Raw genomic sequence first — 9639 nt, 5'->3', positions numbered from 1 at the left:
TACACACACACACACACACACACACACATACATGTCACAAACAAGCTCATTATGTCGCAATCACAGCTCAGCATAAATACCAATAATCTTCATTGATTTAACCGCCAATGCACCGCAAGCAGAACTCTGACCGGTCAGTCAAAATGGAGAAATCTTGCTCTTTGACCACTACAGCTCAATGCTGCAAACCATCAACTCTATACAACTTACTGAACATATAATGTTCTCTTACTTTTAAAAGGGGACTGATTAAGATTTGATTTAAGGGTATAAAAAGTTTAGACCAAGTCTTATTAAACTATAAAACTCAACTTTTTTCTTTTTTATGTTTACACATAAATTGTGTGGATTCTGTGCAACAGGAGTACATTTTCAGCAAAAATACTATTGTTGTTTGTTGTAAGATTTTTAAATTGCTGACTCGTGCTGTTGTATGAAGCTAAGAGTTGGTCCAAGATATTTTGACAGCTGGATGACATTCTAGAGAAGAGAAGAGAAGAGAAGAGAAGAGAAGAGAAGAGAAGAGAAGAGAAGAGAAGAGAAGAGAAGAGAAGAGAAGATTAAATATCCAGTGTAGGAATTTGTGGCACAAAAGTCCCTCTCTTTAGTGAATGTATATGCACACTAACACACACACACACGCACACACACAACACACACATGCCTCCTTCATTACCATGAACACAAACACTGTTGTTCATTGAAAGACAAATGCATATTTTCTGCTGTTTGAGCCTTTTAGAAACTCACTATTTCTCTCTTGATTGTTTTAAGCTTCTCCTCACTCAACAGTTCTTTAAATTCTGCAATCTTTTAAGGGAGTCTCGGAATACTGTGGTTATTAGTTCAGCAGTTAGATCAGTTGAAACAAACAGTGTGTTTACAAACATCTGCTGCAAACACTGGCAAATTAAGAGAACCAAAATATGTAATTTGCTTACAGTGAACCAAGTAGAAATCAGAAAACAGTATACAACAACAATTGTTGTTGTGGCTTCTCTTTCTTCTTGTTTCACAGACGACGTCACTTGAGAAGGTGATCCTTCAATGTGGCCCCTTTGAATGTGGTCTGAGGTTGGATGCATGGTCCGTGCATGAAGTATAATTAATTTGCACTTGTTCATGTTGTATAACAGAAAATGCCAGTTTAGGGGGTGTTTCCTCATTTCATTGTCCCACTTTTGCTATTATAATTGTATTTTGACACATATGAGCTCGTTCATCAATAGCTGATGTTGTCGAAGCGCGATTAACACTTTACCTTTGTCAATATCGCATTAAAACAATTAAACACCATTCGTTTCAATGGACCAGAATGTCAACTTGTCCCATTAACCGACTTGTACAATGAAAATTGTACACACAAGGTCGAGAGCCGGAAATGGAGACAGGTCGCCCTCAAGTAAAAGTGGTTAATCTAAACTACAAAATTAATAAAAAGCCCAAACAATGTGTATAGTTTATACCCGTTAAACAATTAGATAAGAGATAAGATTAGGATTTTTAAGATATGATTCTTTCAGTAGATAATTATGCCACTGAGCTATCCAATGAGAAAAAGTGTATTTATTCGCTCTCTTAATCATCTTCATCTTCATCCGCTTTGTCCGGGGTCGGGTCGCGGTGGCAGCAGGCTCAGTAGGGAGCTCCAGACCTCCTTCTCCCCAGCGACACTTTCCAGCTCCTCCGGGAGGATCCCGAGGCATTCCCAGGCCAGATGAGAAATGTAGTCTCTCCAGCAAGTTCTGGGTCTGCCCCGGGGTCACCTCCCAGTTGGACATGCCCGGAAAACCTCCATGGGGAAGCACCCAGGAGGCATCCTGATCAGATGCCCGAACCACCTCAACTGGCTCCTCTCGATGCGAAGGAGCAGCGGCTCTACTCTGAACTCCCTCACTCCGGATGTCTGAGCTCCTCACCCTATCCCTAAGGCTGAGCCCTGCCACCCTACAGAGGAAACTTATTTCAGCCGCTTTTATCCGCGATCTTGTTCTTTCGGTCACTACCCACAGCTCGTGGCCATAGGTGAGGGTTGGAACATAGATGGACCGGTAAATCGAGAGCTGAGCCTTACGGCTCAGCTCCTTCTTCACCACGACGGCCCAGTACAACGCCCGCAATACTGCAGACGCTGCACCAAGCCGTCTGTCCACCTCATGCTCCATTCTCCCATCACTCGTGAACAAGACCCCGAGATACTTAAACTCCTTTGCTTGGGTCAGGAGCTCACTCCCCAACCGGAGGGGGCAATCCACCGTTTTCCGGCAGAGAACCATGGCCTCAGACTTAGAGGTGCTGACCCTCATCCTGACCGCTTCACACTCGGCTGCGAACCGCCCCAATGCCTGCTGGAGGTCACGGGCTGAGGAAGCCAACAGAACCACGTCATCCGCAAAAAGCAAAGACACAATTCTGAGGTCCCCATACCGGACACTCTCCTCACCACGGCTGTGCCTTGAGATCCTGTCCATGAATATCACAAACAGGATCGGAGACAAGGGGCAGCCCTGGCGGAGTCCAACACCCACTGGAAACATATTCGACTTTGTGCCAAGTATACGGACACAACTCTCACTTTGGTCGTACAAGGACTGGATAGCTCATACCAACGGCCCCAGTACCCTATACTCCCTCAGTACCCCCCACAGTACTCCCCGGGAGACCCGGTTGTGTAGGCCTTCTCCTAGTCTACAAAACACATGAAGACTGGATGGGCAAACTCCCATGACCCCCCCAGCAAGCCTGCAAGGGTAAAGAGCTGATCCACTGTTCTGCGGCCAGGGCGGAATCCGCATTGTTCCTCCTGAATCAGAGGTTCGACGATTGGACGGACCCTCCTTTGTAGCACCCTGGAATAAACTTTCCCAGGGAGGCTGAGCAGTGTGATACCCCAATAATTGGAACACACCCTCCGGTCCCCCTTTTTGAAAATGGGGACCACCACCCCGGTCTGCCACTCCAAAGGTACCGTCCCTGACCTCCACGTGACACTAAAAAGACGTGTCAGCCATGACAGCCCAACAATGTCCAGAGCCTTCAGCATCTCGGGGCGAATCTCATCCACCCCTGGCGCCTTGCCACTGGGGAGCTTCTTGACTACCTCAGTGACCTCTGCCAGGGATATGGACGAGTCTTCCCCCGAGTCTTCAGGCTCTGCCTCAGTTTCAGGGGACGTGTTAGCCGGGTTCAGGAGGTCCTCAAAGTGTTCCTTCCACTGCCCCACGATATCCCTAGTCCGGTTCAGCAGGTCCCCTCCCTGTCACTCTGTGTGCGATATATATATATATATATATATATATATATATATATATATATATATATATATATATATATATGACATAATTATGATATAAAAAGTCAGAATTATTAGTTAGAAAGTCAAAGTTATGAGTTAAATGTTGACATTTAAACCCATTCTTGTGACTTTTGACTCTTGATGTCATATTTATTATTTTTTACCTCATAATTTCGACTTTTTTATCTCATAATTTATACCTTTTATGTTATGATTATGTCTTTTTCTCTCATGGTTATGACACACCATGGGAACACTTCTTTAATCAAACACAGTTTTCATAACCTATCCTAACCTTTTCTTGGGTTAGGACTGGCTGAAATGGACTTCCATATTTATCACCATGAACCTCGTGCAAAGTCTGGCACTAGACACTTTTGGAGTAGGTGATAACAGACAGTGTGACTGCAGCAAGGTACGCTGATTGTTATTCAAAGCTGCTGCTGTGCACTGTAACTTTTGTTGTAATGTTTTTCCCACTGTGAATATTTTTGCCGCTGAAAATATAAGAGCAGAGACTCCCCAATAGGGCCTAGACATGTCCCGTTTTAAATTTATATACAGTAGGTTAATAGTTTGTTGGCTCGGGTCGTAAACGCAGATGCTGCTTATGTTCCTGTGCTGTGACTCTTAGTGTCACACCGCGGCGAGGGGTGTCTCCTCCTGGGATTTTTTGTCTTGTGAATTTCATGTTTTATTTTGAAAAGTAACTCTCCTCTCGTTTCAGGTCACTTGCCCTTCCTCTTGTGTCACCTGTCTGACGTCTCCCCTGATCCCTGATTGTTTCCACCTGTTTCCCATTACCCTCATGTGTCTTATAGTCCGCGTCTCCTTATGTCCTGTGCCAGAGTATTTCGTTTGTGCGTGTACCTCCAGCCCCATGACCACAGCCCTTGTCCTGATCTTGTCCAGAGCTTCCATGTTGGTATTTCTGATTCCTTGTTTTCCTCTTAAGAAGAGTGATTTTTTGTTTTCTCAGCTCAGTTTTTGAAGTTTAAGTTTAATTCCATAGCCTTCTTGTCCTCCCTCTGTTGGAGTCATTTTTTGTTCATAATTTTTCACAGCTCAGTCGTGTAGTGTAGTTTAATTTTATAGCCTCTGCTTTTTTCCCTCCTTTGGAGCACTTTCATTTGGTAAATTTGTTATAGTCATTCCTCGCTAGAGTAGATTAGTTTCAGCCTTTTCCTTTTTCTTCCTCCCTTTTGGAGCGATTTTCTGTTGTTTGGTTTTGCCTTTTTGTGTTTTGTCCTTGTGTATGTTTTTAGATTAGCCTAGATTACAGTAAGGTTTATAGCCAGTTCTGTTATCACTCTGCCTTAAGAGTAAAAAGAGAAATTTTCAGAATAAAAGCCTGCTTGATCTGTGAAACCTCTGCATCTGAGTCCTCCTTCTAGTCCAGGTCTGACACTTAGTTACTTGTTTTCAGTGTGTAGGTCAGGTGAAATGCAGTCCCTCAGCCCTCGCACACAGAGTGACAGACAGGAGGATACTGTATGTATCCAACTCATTACACATAGCCCAGCTCACATAATGTAACGAGATGCACATGCAGAGCTGTTCAGGTTTGCTGTAGAGAAGATGCCGACCTTTGTTCAAAACATGCCATACAACAAAGTAGTATCAGCAAATCATCACTTTCACATTTTAACATTCAACCACATTATATGAGCTGTGAACATTTTATTATACAAGTAGTCTTCTACGTATAAGTCCAAGTCAAGTCATAAGTCTCTGTCTGTGGCGACTTAAGTACGACTTGAGTACAAGTGGCAGACTTGAGTCCCCATCTCTAGTATCTTCAAGTAAAGTGACTTGACTCATTAATTACTAATTATTTAACCATTAGTTACTCTTTTTGTGCGCCTTCAAGTAAAGTGAAACATCATACTTAGAAGTTACCCAATAGACTCATTGATTACTAATTATTTAATCATTTGTTAATCTTTTTGTGTACCTTCACGGAAAGTGAAAAATAATATTGAGTAATTTCCAATAGACTCATTAAATACAAATTACTTAATTATTCAGTAATGCGGTATGTTTCACTCGTGTTACTCGAGGGTGCATGAAAATGGTAATGAGTGAGTAATTATTATTTAATAAATCTATTGGCTTACTACTCAGTACTATGTTTCACTTTACTCGAAGGTAACTTATGATTCCGTAATTATTAGGGGTGTCACAATCTCGATTGTGAGTCGGTTATCGATCGAAATGACGTCACGATCTCAACCTTCGAAATCAAAGGTGGAATCAAGGGTTCAGTCATGCCACTAGTGTCATGTCCATGAGGCATGCTAAGAGGGGGAAAAAACACGCACAGCACGCTGTAGAGCGGCAAGTTAACGTTACCTCCTCTAACCTGAAGCTGCAGCCAACTAAAAGACACCATGGCAACTGCTGCTATAGTAGACACATCAACCTAACTTGAACCCCGTCCTGCTTCTCTGAAATCACTGGTTTGGAAATATTTTGCATTCCTGGTGAGTTATGTCAACAAAGTTTGCTTTGTCGACAAGAAAACCAAAGTTTTTAAGCTATGCTATGCGTGTGTAGCATACGCTTCCACAGGCAACATGACAAATATGGCAGGACATCTCCGCAGGCATCATAAAGAAATAGACTTAACTGATAAAACTGTTACAATTATGTAGGTGTCGTAGGACCCAGAAGCGGACAACAAGGCAGGGAGTAGTGGATTAACGCTAGCCCTGAGGTCACTGGTGGGACCTGGTTTAAGTTGTGAGACATGAAATGTGGGATGTACCGGTAGGGATGCAGGCAGCCTGAGACAGACGGCAGTAGGGTTGATGATCAGGTCCACCTCGAATGGACCAACAAAGCGCGGAGCCAGCTTGTGTGACTCCACCTGAAGAGGAAGGTCATAGGAGGTAAGCCAAACCCTTTGTCCTGGTTGGTATTGGGGGGCTGGAAGCCAATGACAGTCCACCAAATGTTGACTTCGTTGGGAGGGACAAGTGAGGGCATCACGAGTAGCTTTCCAAATTCAATGGGTGACATGAGCTTGGACGGAGGGAACTGCGACCTCACCCTCCTGGGCGGATAGAAGAGGTGGTTGGAAACTGTAGGCGGCCATGCATGGGGTCATTCCTGTAGCAGAGCTGGTGAGGGAATTATGAGAATACTCCTCCCAAGGGAGAAAAGAGGACCCGGAGGTGGGATGACGGGCTGTTATGCAGTGAAGAGCGGTCTCCAGATCCTGGTTAGCTCTTTCCATCTGTCCATTGGATTTAGGATGGTATCCAGAAGTGAGACTGCCAAGCGCTTTACAAAAAGCCTGCCGCACCTATGATGTGAACTGGGGTCAACGATCTGAAATGATGTCCGAGGGAAGGCCATGGAGCCGGATAACATGGAGAGTGAGAAGGTCAGCGGCCTCAGAGACAGATGGAATCCTGACCAGGGGAATGAAGTGGGGAGACCTGTAACAAAATCTACCGCAATATGAGACCAGGGACGACTGGTAACAGGCAGGGGTTGGAGAAGGCCAGCGGGAGGATGATGAGACGCCTTAATCTGGGCGCACACAGCACAGGCCGCCACAAACTCACTCACATCCTTGGACTGGCTAGGCCCCCAGAAGTGCTGGCGAAGAAACTGAAACGTCGGCTGAACTCCAGGGTGACAGGTAAGTTTGGACAAATGGCCCCACTGTAGCACCTGAATCTGGACCTCCTCCAGCACGAGCCTGGTTGGTATAAGAGTGTAGTTAAAGCGACTCAGGAATAAGGACCAGCGAGCCTGGCGGGAGTTGAGCCTTCCGGCAGATTATTGGGGATTTCAATATCAACTTAAATAAGCCTTCTGACCCTCTAAGTAAAGCTTTTCTGGGACTTCTTGATATTTCTGACTTCATTCAGCTTGTTCATGAACCTACTCATTCCAGTGGCATCCTTCTAGATTTGATCCATTTCCATGAATTAGATGTGTCAACCCTTAATGTTGCTTCTGTCTCTTCTGCTGTGTCGGACCACTTTCTTATTACATTTGAAGTATCATTAGCCTGTGCTTGGACTGGTGACACAAATGTTTTTACTTCTCGTAATATCAGCCCGGCAATCATGGCAATACTCAGTGAAAAATTGCCTGGGGTCTTGGCTCCTTTTGCAATAGTGACAGAACCTGTGGAAAAATTCACTAATGAAGTTAACGCAGTACTTGTTTCTCTCTTTGATTCTGTAGCACCTTTCTCCACCAAGACAAGACAACCAAAGAAATCTACTCTTGGTTTATCGATGAAACCCGAAACTCAAGCAGGCCTGCAGGAAAATGGAACGTGCATGGCGAAAATCTAAATTGGAAGTTTTTTATCGTGCATGGCGTGATAGTGTACTCAATTATAAGCGTGATCTTAATGCTGCTAGAACAGCATATTTCTCTGGCCTAATAAACAATAATAAACATAATCCTAGATTTCTCTTTGACACTGTGGCTAAACCACAGTCTGTGAGCTGTGCACCCATAATGGGATCGATTTCTTAGACTTCTTTTGCAATAAAATAGATGAGATTAGAATCAAAAGTATCTCTTCATCTCTGGCTTCCTCTGCAAAGTTGATTGTAAAACATCCTTCCGCTGATTCACAGTTCATCTCAGCTCTTAACATTTTTGAAAGTATCTCTCTTGAGACATTGTCTAAACTAGTCTCAACCTCAAAACCAACTACCTGCGTCCTGGACCCCCTTCTGGCAAAACTGTTTAAGGATCTATGGCCAGCACTGGGACCTACAATGTTAAATATTGTTAATTTATCACTCGTGACCATTGTTGTCCCTGCTAGTTTTAAGTCTGTTGGGGTTAAGCCTCTACTTAAGAAACCAGATCGTGACCCAGGATCTCTAAAAAAATTATGGACCAGTGTCCAACCTTCCCTTCTTCTCTAAAGTCTTGGAAAGAGTTGTGTCCTAACAACTTTCAGGCTACCAACTTAATAATAATCTTCTGGAACCTTTCATCAGCTTTCAGAGCCTGTCATTCCACCAAAACTGCACTTACTATAGTGGTAAATGACATTCTATTTACTTTGGACTCAAACTCTACCTCAGTGCCTCTGTTACTGGATCTCAGTGCTGCATTTGATACCATAGATCATGGCATACTGTCAGGCTGACTTAAAAGTCAATTTGGCATCTCTGGTCTGGCTCTCGCTTGACTAAAGTCTTACCTATCAGAAAGAATACAATTTGTTTCTTATAATACCACTACTTCAGAATTTACTGATGTGAAGTATGGAGTTCCTCAGGGCTCTGTTCTTGGCCCTTTGCTCTTCTCTTTATATATTTCACCTCGAGTTATGGAATACATTTCCACTGCTATGTGGACGATACTTGTTGTGGAAATTCGTGTGGCCATTCAGGAGAGATGAAGAAAACTCGGGAGACGCCGATGACTTATGATGACGTAGTTAATATAACTTGATCAAGGAGGAACAACATAACATTACAACTGTGTGCACAGTGTAATGCCAAGTCAATTCCTCCTGAACCTCCCCAATGTTCAGGTTTATCCCATCGGCTCAGGAGGCACCTTTCCCATACATACAGGAAAAACAACTGTAGAGCTTCTCACCTCTGACTTAGTGAGGAGTAGAGAACAAATGTCTGCTACCGCAGATAGGTCGAAGGCGATCCTATGATTTACAAAACAACATCCTTGGTTTGTCAGAGATCCGTTTGTAAGCATATCTGCAGCTGCTTCGAACTACTAAGTTTACACCGATCATGAATGATATACACTCACAGATCAAGAGGTCACTGTGCCCTCATCCATACATTATCGGGCCTGGTCTCCTAACCTTGATACAGGGCACATAATGAATGGGGAACTGTATGCACCCATAAAAGATGATAAATCTCAAAATCACAAAATTAGAGACCTGCTTGTACGCAGTGAATAAATGGATGTCAGAAAACATCCTACTCCTGAATTCAGATAAAACTAAGACGCAGATTATTGGCCCTGCTCAACAAGTGACGGTAACTCTTGACAACTCAAAGTTCAATTGTCAAGAATCTCGGTGTTACATTTGATTGTACCCTCTCTTTCAATCAGCACATCAAAGAAATTACCGAGATCGCATTTTACCACCTGTGCAACATAGCTAAAATTAGGTCCTTCTTCTCCACGGCTGATGCAGAGATCCTGATTCATGCCATTGTTTCATCTAGGCTGGATTATTGCAATGCCTTATTTTCGGCTCTGCCGCGTGAGAGCGCTAAAAGTCTTCAGATGGTTCAGAATGCTGCAGCTAGAGTCTTAACACGCACAAGAAACTTTTATCATATTACACCAATCCTAGCCTCACTGCATTGGCTTCCAATTCA

This window comes from Pagrus major, chromosome 8 (genome assembly GCF_040436345.1).
Source record: "Pagrus major chromosome 8, Pma_NU_1.0".
NCBI classification, from domain to species: domain Eukaryota; kingdom Metazoa; phylum Chordata; class Actinopteri; order Spariformes; family Sparidae; genus Pagrus; species Pagrus major.
The sequence above is the reverse complement of the archived record's forward strand: the minus strand, read 5'-3'. Positions refer to the sequence as shown.